At 40.4% G+C, this 15107-nt stretch overlaps 1 protein-coding gene across 2 annotated transcripts in view; it reads left to right on the top strand.

The window, feature by feature from the left end:
• Window positions 1-15107, top strand: part of LOC144598392 (uncharacterized) — a 79407-nt gene that overhangs the window by 6766 nt on the left and 57534 nt on the right. The window contains exon 2 of one of the 2 annotated variants that reach the window (XR_013547856.1): window positions 1107-1461. The exons of the other annotated variant lie outside the window; for it this stretch is intronic. The gene's annotated coding sequence lies outside the window, so the exon portion shown is untranslated. Of the gene's footprint in view, window positions 1-1106; window positions 1462-15107 lie in introns of those variants that run through there. 2 annotated transcript variants of the gene reach the window in all.

Genomic DNA, 15107 nt, shown 5'->3' with positions numbered 1-15107 from the left:
TACTGATTAGTGGCAAATAATGCAGAGATTTTTCACTGCCAAAGCAATTATGTTATTTGTGCTGCATTGTGAGAATCAAAGGTGGCCAATGGTGCAGCAGTGATGGTCCCCAATTTGAATAATTATCCATTGCTGCATGTGCAGAAAGCACAGCAGATGGAATGAATGGAAAATCTTGCCAGCAGTTTAATGAAAGAAATTGACAGGTAAGGAAAAGTTAAAAGATAAAGACAAATATAAATTGTTGTAGAGACTATTTTGACCTGAAAAGTAATTGCAGAATAGAGGAAAAAATCCCGAGATTTTCTAACCATACCTATAGAGGTTTTTGCTGACGAAGAGGAGAGATATACTTGATCCACAAAGGGCCAGGAGACCCTCTGTATAATCTCTGCAAGGACATTAGGTTGTGTAACAACCTCCTCGTGGACAGCACAGCACATATTCCATCAATCAGTATTCTTTGCTATTTTCCTTGCAGCTAATTTCCAAATCAAATTCAAAGGCTGCTCCAATCCATTTCTTACAATAACCTCCTTTGCACAGCAATATTGAATGCTTAGTTTAGGTCCATATTGATACCACACGTGGAACTTCACATCTATCTAATTAGTGGTCCATTTCTCCTCAGACAGAAGGTGAAAAATACGTCACCATGAACCTTTTGCATTCATTAATAATATTACCCTTGGTAACATTTTAATCTGTTTTATTTTTTTTATAGTTACTTTTTAACACAGTGATTTTTTTTCGTTGCAGTGAAATCCATATAGTAGAAAACACACAATTCTCCAGGTCAGGTTTGACCATGGCTCCACGAAATTGAAGCTTTCCTTCATCTATTGTTTTCCAGTCTTGTGAGATTTTTAGGTAAATCATTTATATTCATTAGATTTTAGTCATTCATGTGTTCAGAGGCAAATCTCTTGATTTTCTATAATTAATTTTGAATTGCTCCATAATTTATCTTGAGCATTAAATTCTCACAGACACTACACTGTTTCAATCTTCACAGCTGATCTACACATTATCAACTATTGCAATCATGCTTGACATATATATAATGTAAACATATTGTATGATTCTTTGACACCTTTCTCTTGTAGGACAGAACAATATGTAACGACAGCTGAAGTAAACTGGGAATTATAATCATAATTTGAATGGCCATGGCTCAGGTTATGTCCAATGGCTGCCCAGAAATTGCCAAAGAAGACAAAATCAATATGGTCAACATCTCTTACTTAAAAGCATGGGGATTAATGAAGATTTTATTTCATGGATTAAACTTTTATATTCAGCCCCTGTAGCTTCCGTTATCACTAATGACTTACACTCACCTTTCTTTCCCCTCAAACGAGGTACTAAACAAGGTTGTCCTCTATCACCGTTGTTATTCGCAATCGCCATAGAACCTCTGGCTATCTGGCTCCGTAGCGAGGTTAGGTTCGAAGGCATTGTCAGAGGGGGGTCCCACAAAGTGTCTTTGTACGCGGATGATCTACTTTTATTTATATCTAACCCCAACTCTTCCGTTTCAGTTATTATATCTATCCTTGAGCAGTTTGGTAGATTCTCCGGGTACAAACTGAACATTCAGAAAAGTGAGCTTTTTCTGATAAACCCCGCAGCCACAAGAATGCCTCATTCACTTTTCCCTTTTAAGCGCATGGATAGTGGGTTTAAATACCTTGGCATTGTCATCACTAAATCCTTCTCCCATATTTTTAATGCAAATTTTCTCCCCTTACTAGAACGTTGTAAACAAGATTTTAACCGTTGGTCTACTCTGCCCTTATCACTGGCCGGTCGCATTAACCTAATTAAAATGGTTACTTTACCAAAAATGTTATACCTTTTTCAACATATACCAATATTTATTAGGGGAAGCTTTTTTGTAAAATTGGACCAGACCATAGCTTCCTTTTTTTGGGGAAACAAACCACGGCGCATCAGGAAAGAGTATCTCCAGCGGTCCAAGTCAATGGGGGGGGATGGGCCTTCCAAATTTCCTTAAGTATTATTGGGCATGTAATATTCAGAAGCTTCTCTACTGGTCTAATCTGGAAAACACTCCTCTTTGGGCACAAATGGAGCTGTCCTCGTGCCAGTACTCTCTTTGCTCTTTAGTTTGTTCAGGTTTACCGCTTACCTCTATTGCCTGTTCTATGCCCACCGTTACGCACACTTTAAAGATCTGGATGCAATTCAGGAGACACTTTGGTCTTACAAGGCCATCCCTGTATTCTCCAATACATCGCAATTATTTGTTTAAACCATCATGTACTGATTTTACTTTTCAAACCTGGTTTGATAAGGGTATCAGAACTGTTAATGATCTGTATGGTGATGGGACCTTCTTGTAATTTCCAGAGCTGTCTGAACGGTTCAACTTGCCCCGATCACATCTATTTCGCTATTTTCAGGTCAGGCACTTCTTACAAAGGCAATTTCCAGAATTTCCAAGTCAGCCCACTTACTCTGAAATTGATTCTATTCTTCTTTTGAATCCCAATGCGCAGAGGCTGATTTCAATTATACACACTGAAATAGACTCCATTAAGCCTGAATCTCTCCATAATCTTAAGGTAGCTTGGGAACAGGATTTGGGATTTGGCATGACGGATCGGACATGGGAAACTGTGCTGGGACTTGTTCACACTTCCTCAATTTGTGCTAGACATAGTCTTATACAATGTAAAATTTTGCATCGCACGCATTACACTAACGCTAGACTAGCAAGAATATTTCCCGGCACGAGTGACGCATGTAACCGTTGTCGACAAACACCTGCCGACTTGATTCACATGTTTTGGACGTGCCGCCGCCTGTCTAAATTTTGGACGGGGATTTTAAAATCCTTTAGGGATATATCCGGTATAGATATTCTACCTAATCCTCTTACAGCTCTTTTTGGTGTCCCTTCCGGAACTAATACCCCCCGATATCTAAAAGTAATTATGTCTTTTACTTCTCTTTTGGCTAGACGTCTTATACTTCTTAATTGGAAGCATGTATTGCCACCCACTCATAATAGATGGATCAAGGATGTGTTATATCACTTAAAGCTAGAGAAGATTAGATTCTCTCTTAAAGGTTCACAGGAAAGCTTTAAAGAAACATGGTTACCGTTTCTAAATTATGCAAAAACTTTAATGATTGTTTTAGAGAATGGGGATAAACCAAAGTGTTGACTGCTTATATGTCTGCCTACACTCTTCCTCCCTTGTCTGTAATCAAAATTTTGATTTTTAATTTTTTAATTAAAAAAAACAACTTTGTATTTGTTTTACTAATGTCAATGTTTATCTCTGCGTCTGGGATGGGGCGGGGGTGGGGGGTGGGGGTGTATCTTTACACGTATTGTTTGTTCATTGTTGAAATAATTGTAAAAACTAATAAACAGATTTAAAAAATAAAAATAAAAGCATAATAAACTGCTGCAAAAACTCAGCAATACCTGCAGCAACTATGGAAGGAACTTTTTCCAGCATTTGCAGTCACTTTAGTTTCTATTTTACTGCAGCACTATGAAGCCTCCTCAAAGTATGACCACTTAGAAGAAGTTCTCTCGCCAACGGGAGTTCTGTTCTCCTCAAAGTATGCCCGCTTTGAAGAATTTTCCTCCTCTCTCCGATGGGAGTTCTGTTCTCCTCAAAGCATGCCTACTTTGAAGAAGTCCTCTCTCTGATGGGAGTTCTGTGAGTCCCCTCTGTTCTACAGCTGCCCTATTCAGGCCATTTCCTTCCCCAGATGCCGCCTGACCTTCCGGGTTTCTCCAGCAGTTGTTGTTACCCAAGATTCCAGCATCTACAATCGATTCTGTAGAAGCCATTTGTGTTTGCTAGCTGTCTTAGCATATTATATTATTTTGTATCTTGTTGTATTATTTTTGGACACTTGGGGGTTGAGATGAATACATATATGGGCATAATGGGCATATATGGACTGGGAGGAGCCAGAATTAGAAGCATATTTGGGAATGCAGAGATAGGTCGGTCAGACGCGGAGAAGCTATGGCGAGATACAATTCTTACCAGATCTATGATGGAAGAAATCGTAATCTGTTTGTATCACTACTTCAATAAACGACTAATTAAACTGTAACATAGTTATCACTATAGCATCAAGAACGTTCACTCCACTCCTCCGTGAAGTGGTGGCAAGAGGAGAGGACTTCAGTGGGAAGGACCGAAGTTGCTACTACAGATTCCATTCACTATGGGATAGTGGGTTGCTTTGTGAGGCACAATCCTGATACAGTTCTGAATGGCTGATGTCAGATTCCATTGTAATTACAAGCAGAAACCACCCAGCATTTAATTACTGAAAGAGATGAAGTTCTGAGTTCTACACTGCAAAACAATTTATCTATTGTTGCAAGCTCAGATGGCTGCTGTAGATATCAGTGTTGAAAGAGTTTGCAAAGTGTCACAGCAGTCCAGCAGTCTGGAACATGGTTATTCCGTCATATTTCAAGATAAAATTCTTTATCTTCCCAGCTGGTTATGCCACCCGTGCTGGATCCCCTATAGGTCCTGGACTTGTGCCAACAAATGTAATTGTGTCTTCACTTCACACTGATACTGTGCTCCTTGTAGGCTCCAAATTGCATCAGGTGTAGGAGCATTGCTTTTATTCATCTGAATAGAAGTTTTAGTCCTGCACATTAGATAGGAAAGTACATGCAAGGTAAGCCTTTTACTTATTTTGCTTTGATTTAATATTTTTGGTGAGGGGGTCAGCACTTCTGGTCCTTTGTGTCTGGCCCAAGTACGTGTGGGTGGGTGGAAACCTCAAGTGATGAATCAAGACATGGCTTACAGAATGTTTTGCAGATGGACTAACTGCTAGTGGTCCAATGCACTAGCCATGGTCCAATGCTATGTAAGTCCAGCCATTGTAAATGTAAGATTAATCGAACTGTTGGTAAATATTTAACCAAAGAATTGAGGTTTGACACAAAAACTAGCTTTCACAAGAGTCCTTTTCTGAAAATGCAAATTGATTTTATAAACTGGTCAGAAAAGTTAAAACTAAATGTTTGTAAATGACTTCTGGAAAATTTTGATTGTTAAGTTTGGACAGCAAATTTCATTTGCTGACAGCTGTTCTCAAGTGCACTTTCACCTTAATTTGCAATATAAATATGCATTGCTAAAAGTATAACGGGATGTGCCAGAGACCCGGGTTCGATCCTGCCTGCTGTCAGTATGGAGTTCGTACGTTCTTCCCGTGATCGCTTGGATTTTCTCCGGGTACTCTGGTTTCCTCCCACATTTGAAATATACAGGTTTTCAGGTTAATTTGGCTTCAGTAAAAATTATAAATTGCCCCTCGTGTGTAGGATAGTGCTACTGTACGGGGATTGCTGGTTGGCGCGGACTCGGTGGGCCGAAAGGCCTGTTTCCACGCTGTCTCTCTAAACTCTAAAACTACTTCTACTCATCATGGATGAAGTTAATCCCCACTGCTTAAATCTGATGACGTTTCTTTTTTTTCCTGACCAGAGCCTCAATATCTCTCATCAACCACAGTTCCCTAAACTACCCAGCCTTGACTTTCACCCTAACAGGAACATGCTGTCCTTGAACCCTTGCTATCTCACTATTAAACGTCTCCACATGCCAGACATCCCTCTACCTGCCAGCAGTCTCACTCAATCGACCTCTGCAAGTTCCTGCCTAGTACTTCCAAATTTGGCCTCGCCTCAATACAGGATCTTAACTTGTGAAGCAGGCCTATTTTTTTCTCTATAATTATTTAAAAACAAATTGAATTATAATCACTTGTCCCAAGGTGCTCCCCCTCTGACACTTCAGTAACTTGCCCTATAATAGGAAACCCAGCTTTTTACCTTCTCTAGTGGGGCCCTTAAATAAACTTTTTTGAACAGATTTGACAAATTCCATCCCCTCCAAGCCCTTTGCACTATGGGTGACCCAATCAATATAGGGGAAGATATAATCTTGCACTAATACCACCCTTTCTTATTCTTATAGGTATCTGTGATCTTTCTAATCATCTGCTTCTCTAATTCCTGCTGGTTAATGAGGGCATATAATACTGTCACATGGATGTGATCATCTCCTTGTTTCTAAGTTTTACCCATATAGCCTCATTGGATGATCCCTCAAGAATTTGCTCTTGAAGCACCGTTGTTACGCTCACCACCATCAAAAAGGCAACTCCTATCTTACCTGTACATCTGTTATGTCTGTAGCATCTGTACCCAGGAATGTTGAGCTGCCAATACTACCTCATTCTCAGCCATAATTCTGTTATGGCTGTGATATCCCAGTTCCCTGAGACAATCCACATCCCAAGTGTACATACCTTACCTGTTGTCATGATGGTAGGAATCAGAGGGTGATGGGGGAAGATTGTTTTTCAGACCTGAGGCTTGTGACTGACGGTGATCCACAGGTACTGGTCCCATTATTGTTTGTCATTTATGTAAACAATTTGGATGAGAATGTACAATGCCTCTTGCATTGAAATAAATTTAAATCACAGTTTTTTCCTCTCTCTTTGTCGCGCTAATGACCATCCTGTCTACTAAATTTGCCACAAATCTACTGTATTTGCCCCCAAATTTTCATTTGTCTCATTTCTGCTCTGGGACCCTCTCCCTTGCCAATCTTGCTTAAATGCTCCTGAGTACACAGATTTACAACTCTCTGACTGAAAAAGATTTTCCTCATCTCCGTTCTAAATAGCCTACCCCTTATTCTTAAACTGTGGCCCCTGGTTCTGGATTCCCACAACGTTGGGAACATGTTTCCTGCCTCTAACGTGTCCAACCCCTTAATAATCTTATATGTTTTGATAAGATCCCCTCTCATCCTTCTAAATTCCAGTGTATACAATTTAATGTAATGATGTTTAAAAGATTATTAAACCGAGCATTTAATATATCTGTCTGAGTTATAATGGTTCATTAATAAGTAAAAGCAGACATTAATACCTTCAAAGCTGATCCTGCCCTTGTTATTGAGTTCTTGAAGCATGTTGAAACCTTGTTGATGAGTTATAATTTTAAAACCTCAAGACAGAGAAGCCATGGAAGGAAAGTTCAGAATAATTCTCCCAAAGCCAACATCTCTAAAGTTCCTGGAACTATTTCCTTGGAGAAAATCTGACTTCATATCTTTCTGAAAACTTATAGTCTGCAGGGTAAACTTACAGCTTTAGTTATTCTCAATGAATAATTAGTTTTTTTGATATTTGCACATTAAAGCCCCCAAGATGTCCATGAGAGTATGCCACACATTCTGAGCACTAATTAAAAAGCAAGTCACAACACAGATAAATTAAAATCTTAAACTGCTGTAGGGGATTACAGAGCAAATTACCATCTACAAAAACCCAACGTTTTACAGACAATATTTTCTGTCGAAGTAGTACCAAGTTAAGTATTCATCTTGAAACAAACTATTTTGTTTTTAATTGACAATTTTCTTGCTGTTTGCACATGTCTAATTTTGCTAACCTTTCTGGATAATTCAGTCTTTGAAGAATCAACCTTGTTATTTTTTCTGTACTGTTTCTACCTTACTTGACATGTGCAAAATTAAATACGATTAATTATGGTGCAGCCTGGTCAGAGTACAACATGGCTTCAGCATGATGGCCTAAGACACTTGGCAGAACATTTCTTTGATTGTGTAAGTCTTAAATTTAAATTCTCAGCAAACAGGTGGAAATATGCATATTTGTCATTTATTTTCCATTGTGAAAGCAATGAAGATGTTAGACAATAGACAATAGACAATAGACAATAGACAATAGGTGCAGGAGTAGGCCATTCAGCCCTTCGAGCCAGCACCGCCATTCAATGCGATCATGGCTGATCACTCTCAATCAGTACCCCGTTCCTGCCTTCTCCCCATACCCCCTCACTCTGCTATCCTTAAGAGCTCTATCCAGCTCTCTCTTGAAAGCATCCAATGAACTGGCCTCCACTGCCTTCGGAGGCAGAGAATTCCACACCTTCACCACTCTCTGACTGAAAAAGTTCTTCCTCATCTCCGTTCTAAATGGCCTACCCCTTATTCTTAAACTGTGGCCCCTTGTTCTGGACTCCCCCAACATTGGGAACATGTTTCCTGCCTCTAATGTGTCCAATCCCCTAATTATCTTATATGTTTCAATAAGATCCCCCCTCATCCTTCTAAATTCCAGTGTATACACGCCCAATCGCTCCAGCCTTTCAACATACGACAGTCCTGCCATTCCTCATAAACAAATGCTTGGAATTTACTAGGAGATGCCCCTCGTCTGCTATGTTTATTTTCTGGATGTGCAGTGGAAGTCCTGCTTAAACTGAATTATTGCTGCAAAGAACAGAGGTAGATTGATGGAAATTCTCAGAGTTTGCTTGCACCGTGATCTGCCTTAAGTGTGCGCACTATCCCAAGGATACATTGTCCTGTGAACACCATTTATTTCTACCCTTCAATATGATTCCGAGACTTAGTCGAGATAAGCAAGCCAATTTCAGTGCCAGCTTCTCACCAACATCTGCAATATTGAAGCTCTGATTACAAACACTGGGAATTAACAATGTGGAATTTGCCTGTGGAGCTGACAGAATGAATAGATAGTTTGGGACATGCTTGGGAAATGGGGAGATGATTGGAATTGAGTTGAGGAGACAATGTGGGTGGGAATGGGGAAGGGATTGATGGGGGATGGGGAATGTTTGCAAAGGCAGCTGAGATGGTCTTTAGCATAACAGCAGAGAAGAGTGATGGGGCAATTGGTCACCAAAGGTTGGCCAAATATGATCGGAGCCTTTAAATAACACCAAATCAAGCTTCAACACTTCAGGCAAAGCCTGCTGAATTTTAAAGTTCAATTAAATGCATAAAGCATTCTGGAATCATCGGAGACTGACTGTTATTTTAATATGCTAAACTGAGTGGGTAGTTAAGGACACCAACTAAAAACTGGAAAGGTCCTATCTTAAATAGAAAGTATAAAAATGCAAATACTGAAAATCAATAGACAATAGACACTAGGTGCAGGAGTAGGCCATTCGGCCCTTCGAGCCAACACCACCATTCAATGTGATCATGGCTGATCATTCCCAATCAGTGCCCCGTTCCTGCCTTCTCCCCATACCCCCACTGTCCTTAAGAGCTCTATCTAGCTCTCTCTTGAAAGCATTCAGAGAATTGGCCTCCACTGCCTTCTGAGGCAGAGAATTCCACAGATTTATAACTCTCTGACTGAAAAAGTTTTTCCTCATCTCTGTTCTAAATGGCCTAATTCTTACACTGTGGCCCCTGGTTCTGGACTCCCCCAACATTGGGAACATGTTTCATGCCTCTAACGTGTCCAGCCCCTTAATAATCTTATAAGTCTGAAATATAACAGAAAATGCTTGAAACACTTAGTAGGTCAGGCAGTATCTGTGCAATGAGAAACAAAGTTAACATTCTGTTAACTCAAAGACCTGCTCAATATTTCCAGCACTTTCATAGGTGATATCGGATTCAGGTTAGTGTATTATCATATGTACCAGATGCAATAAAATTCCTTGTTAACATAAAACACACAGAATTAAAAGTATACATTCGGAAATGATAACTACGACAATAAATAAATTGTGTGCAAAACAGCAGAATGATGCAAGATTGTACTGCAATCTGAAGTAGTGAAAAACATACAACAGTACAACAATACAATAACTGAATGAGATAGAGTTAAGAGTGACAGTATCTCCGGGAAGGGGTGTTCAAGAGATGAATGGTTCAAGAGTCTGATAATTGACTGGGTAAAATGTAAAAAAATGTCCTTAGTGGGTGTAGGATAGTGTTAATGTGCGGGGATCGCTGGGCGGCGCGGACTTGGTGGGCCGAAAAGGCCTGTTTCCGCGCTGTATATATATGATATGATATGATATGATAACAATGGGGAAGAAGCTGTTCTTAAGTCAGGACATTCAGGGTTTCAAACTCCTGTATCTTCTCTCAGACTCCAGTCTTCCTGATGCAATGCACCATGAAAGTGGATTGGATGGAACAAAGTGACAAGCTTGTGATAGATGGCCTGTGTTCATTCTCTGTAGGTTCAGGTGGTCAAGTCCAGGCTGAGATGGATGCATCATGTCAGAATACTTTATATAGGGCAATTTTAGAAGTTCAACAGCATCTGTGTAGATATGCTGAATCTTCTCAGACAATTAAGAAAGTAAATATGCTGATGCACTTTCTTTATCTGTGTAAAGATACAGGTTAGATTCCTGGTGTTATGAGTGCCCAGGCACTTGAAGCTGTTGACCAACTCTACAGCAGCGCCATTGATGAGGGCAGGGTTGTCTTCACCCTCCGCTTCCTTAGGCCAACAACCAATTCTTTTGGCTTGCTGAAATTAACGTCTAGTCTGTTGTCCTGACACCATGATATAAGTATCTTGATATCTGTACTCCATCTCATCACTATTGTTGATCCTGCTGACAATTGTGGTATAATTGGCGAACTTAAAGATCGAGAGAAATGTTGTACTTGGCTTCAATGTCATGGGTGTAGAGGGTATTGAGCAGGGGACTGAGTAATGAAGCGTGAGAGGCAGCAGTTGTTGGTCTGGGTTGAAGAAATATTATGACCAATTAAGTCTATTGGTTAGAGAGTCCAGAGCTAGTTTTACAGGGCTGTAAGGTCAAGGTCCAGAAGTCTGGGGATGAGCTTAATCAGAATTATGAAGTTGAAGTCGAGCTGTAGTCAATAAATAGCATCCTGACATATGTATTCTTTTTGTCAAGGTGATCTAGAGTTGAGTGTAGTACAAGAAAAATGACGTCCTCCATAGATCTATTTTACCTGTACCCAAATTGCAAGGGGTTTAGATTGTCCTGAAGATTGGTGCAAATGTGGGCTATTACCATTCTTTAATGTTAGAGCTACTGGATAGTAAACGTTGAGTCACGTCACTTTATTTTTCCTGAAGACTGGAATGATGGATGTTTCCTTGCTGCTGTTGTGAACATTAGTCTAATGTCATTTCAGCAGTCTGTTGAAATGAGAAGGTCAAGCAGTCAACGAAGACTATGGCCAGTTGATTGGCAAACAATTTCAGAAACCATCTCAGGATTCGATTCATGCCGGCCGCTCTCCAAGTGTTTATGAGCATGAAACCAAATGTGACTGATGCTTCCAAGTTGTATGGTGTAGAGCCATTGGGGGATGTCTGCACCATGGTGGTACTTATTTTGCTTGTTCAAACAGTTGTAAAATGCATTGAGCTCATCTAGTAGAGTTGTGTCGTTGCCAGCGATTGCCTCTGATTTCGGCTGTACCCATTTATGTTAGAATTTTACATTGTTACAGATCTTGGCTGTAATCTTAGTTTGGTAGCCTGAACAGGATGCCACAGAGAAAAAGAAACCTAAATAAATATAGATAACACAATTTTTGGCTCACAGGTGCGGCACGATGGCGCAGCAGTAGAGTTGCTGCCTTACTGCAACTTACACCCTTAAGCCCCGGGTTCGATCCCGACTATGGGTGCTGTCTGTACGGAGTGTACGTTCTCCCCGTGACCTGCGTGGGTTTTCTCTGAGATCTTTGGTTTCCTCCCACACTCCAAAGACATACAGGTATGTAGGTAAATTGGCTTGGTAAATGTAAAAATTGTTCCTAGTGGGTATAGGATGGTGTTACTGTGCGGGGATCGCTGGTCGGCGCGGACCCGGTGTGCCGAAAGGGCCTGTTTCTGCGTTGTATCTCTAAACTTAGCAGACATCCATAGTAATATGACAGAAATCAGGAATCACCTTGTGAAGAGTTAAAGATTTACATTTAAATCCCATCACTTCAAAGTGTGCCTGTCACATTTATTGGAATTCCAATGCTTGATTATGAATGAATATCATTACACATGACTGGAATGCGTCATTTTCAATTTTATTTGTCCAGGTTATTGGCTTCCGAATGACTCTTCAGAGCTTTTCAAATCTTTTCCTTCCTCAATTTCATCTTACTTTTATACTTTTATTAGGTTACCAAATCTAAAAATTTCTGAAAATGCCTTACCTAATCAGTTTAAATTCCATAGATTTGGATGAATAAAACATTCTCATTAAAAGTGACTTTCAGGTGATAATGTCAGTGAAAATATGGCAATAATCTAATTTTGGAGATTGGATGATGTAGGTCAAAGTATAATTTGAACACTAAGATAGAGTCATAGAGTGACACATTGTGGAAACAGGCCCTTCGGCCCATCTTGCCCACACCGGCCAACATGTCCCAGCTACACTAGTCCCACCTGCCTGCGCTTGGTCCACATCCCTGCAAACCTGTCCTATCCATGTACCTGTTTCACTGTTTCTTAAACATTGGGATAGTCCCAGCCTCAACTACCTCCTCTGGCAGCTTGTTCCAGACACTCACCACCCTTTGTGTGAAAAAGTGACCCCTCAGATTCCTATTAAATCTTTTCCCCTTCACCTTGAACCTATGTCCTCTAGTGTTTGATTCCCCTACTCTGGGCAAGAGATTGCATCTACCCGATCTATTCCTCTCATCATTTTGTACACCTCTATAAGATCACCCCTCATCCTCCTGCGCTCCAAGGAATAGAGACCCAGCCTACTCAACCTCTCCCTATAGCTCACACTCTCTAGTCCTGGCAACATCCTCGTAAATCTTCTTTGAACCCTTTCAAGCTTGACAATATATTTTCTATAACATGGTGCCCAGAACTGAACACAATATTCTAAATGCAGTCTCACCAACGACTTCTACAACTGCAACATGACCTCCCAAGTTCTATACTCTATACTCTGACTGATGAAGGCCAATGTACCAAAAGCCTTTTTGACCACCTTATCTACCTGCGACTCGACCTTCAAGGAACCATGCACCTGCACTTCTAGATCCCTCTGCTCTACAACACTCCCCAGAGGCCTACCATTCACTGTGTAGGTCTTGCCCTTGTTTGATGTCCCAAAATGCAACACCTCACACTTTTCTGTATTAAATTCCATTAACCATTCCTCAGTCCACCTGGCCAATCAATCCAGATCCCGCTGCAATCTTTCATAACCATCTTCACTTTCTGCAAAACCACCCACCTTTGTATCATCAGCAAACTTGCTAATCTTGCCCTGTATGTTTTCATCCAAATAATTGATGTAGATGACAAACAGTAATGGGGCCAGCATCGAACCCTGAGGCACACCACGAGTCACAGGCCTCCAGTCTGAGAAGCAATATTATTGATGATTTATGATTTTGGCCACTCTTCATTTTTCTGCATGTATGCTTTCTTTCCAAATTGATGCGACAATGAAAAGGTAATCAATGGAAAAGCACATGGAAGTTATTCCAGCTGTTAGCAGCTGGTGATACCTACCCAATGGAAATGCTCTAACCAATTCCATGTAGCACATAGAAAAGGTCTGCAGAATTTCAGGATTCTTTTGATTGTCCATCTTTACAAGGGAAGGGGAATTCATTTTGTGCTAATCACCAGAAAATGTCTTCTTTCTTTTGCTAGTAAGGTGCTTAAATGGCCATGCTCTCTTTTGTTAAATTGTTTAAAATATTTAACCAAACAAAAGAAGAGACAACATCCTGAAGACTTCAAAGTAGGTGCAAAGAGCAAAATGTGGCCTTCTCCAATCAGTTCGTTGACCTGACAAAGGAATTCAACATTGGCAGTAGAAAATCCTCTCTCAGTAAGAGTGACCATAGAAATATATTAAAATTGTTGAATAATTCTCCAATGCCATGATGATGAAAGTGATAGTTGCAGTGACGATTGGGATAATTATATTTCCATTCCCCACGATGATATACATACTCACAGGCCAATTTACAGCAGTTTGGAACCAGCCCCTACTGAGGATTGCAGTCCATTAACACTTAGGGAAAATGCTACAGATGGTGAATATTTAAAATTAAAATTCTGTGAGCTTGGTGGGATTAGATGGCAGACCAACCTCACTTGGCTGCTGTTCTGACATCAAGCACCTAAATCTTGGATAATATATTCATGCAAAAATTTGGATCACTATCACCGAAGCTACCTGGGATGATTAATGGAGATCCAATAGCCACACATCACTAAACTGAAGCTTTGAAATGTTTCCCAGTACAGAGCTTTGACCGTGAGGGAATGTCTATGTTGAAAATATCTGATAAATAAATCTCAAAGAAGATATTTTATGGTCCATTGATTACCAATAAATGACCTCAAAGATGACAGCAGAGGCGAGAAAGTGCCAGAATTGGTTAGGAAATACATTTGCTTTCTGGAAATGCCAGGATATTCGGGATGTTTGTCAAATGTCCAAGGCCCAAACTTGTTAGACGCCCCACTGGAGACTTAGCAGTGCTCTTCAATACCAGATTCCTCATGGAGTCTGATGGTGGAGCACAAACGTGCTGCAGGTCCTCAATGTCTGCTCACTGCACCTACACCATGTCAGACCAAGGCCAAGAACAGGCTTTAAGATCTATTGCCACCTCAGATCAAAACAGTAATGGCAAGCATTGAGTTTTTGCCATTCAGAGATTGTTGCCAAGAAGATCAACCATATTGCAGTGGCTCCGATATAATCTTATAACAGAGTAAATTTTCAGTAGTTACTGGGAACAAGTGCCTGTTTACATTTCCAGCTAGCCAGTTCCCTTCATGTGTGGCCAGCAGGGGGTGTCTTGTCAGGTTCAGATTCGTTTTATTGTCATAGGCACCAGTGTGTAACGGAACCCTTATTCACAGAGTAAACAGTACACATGCAATAACGATAAATACAACAATGAGTACAACACAACAGAATGGTGCAAAGATTGTAGTGTAATCTGAAGTAGTACAAAAATACTGAAGTATAATCAATCACAATCAATCACAATCACAATCATACTTTATTAGCCAAGTATGTTTGGCAACATACGAGGAATTTCATTTGCCATACAGTCATAACAATAAAAAGCATTTTAACATGAACATCCACCACAGTGACTCCTCCACATTCCTCACTGTGATGGAAGGCGAATAAAGTTCATTCTCTCCCTTCTTTGTCCTCCAGCGATTGGGGGCCTCTAACCTTCCGTTGACGGGACGATCTTGACTCCCGTAGCCGGCGGCGGGCCTTC

Source organism: Rhinoraja longicauda, chromosome 11 (genome assembly GCF_053455715.1).
Source record: "Rhinoraja longicauda isolate Sanriku21f chromosome 11, sRhiLon1.1, whole genome shotgun sequence".
Classification (NCBI taxonomy): domain Eukaryota; kingdom Metazoa; phylum Chordata; class Chondrichthyes; order Rajiformes; family Arhynchobatidae; genus Rhinoraja; species Rhinoraja longicauda.
This window is presented reverse-complemented; position numbering and strand designations above follow the sequence as displayed.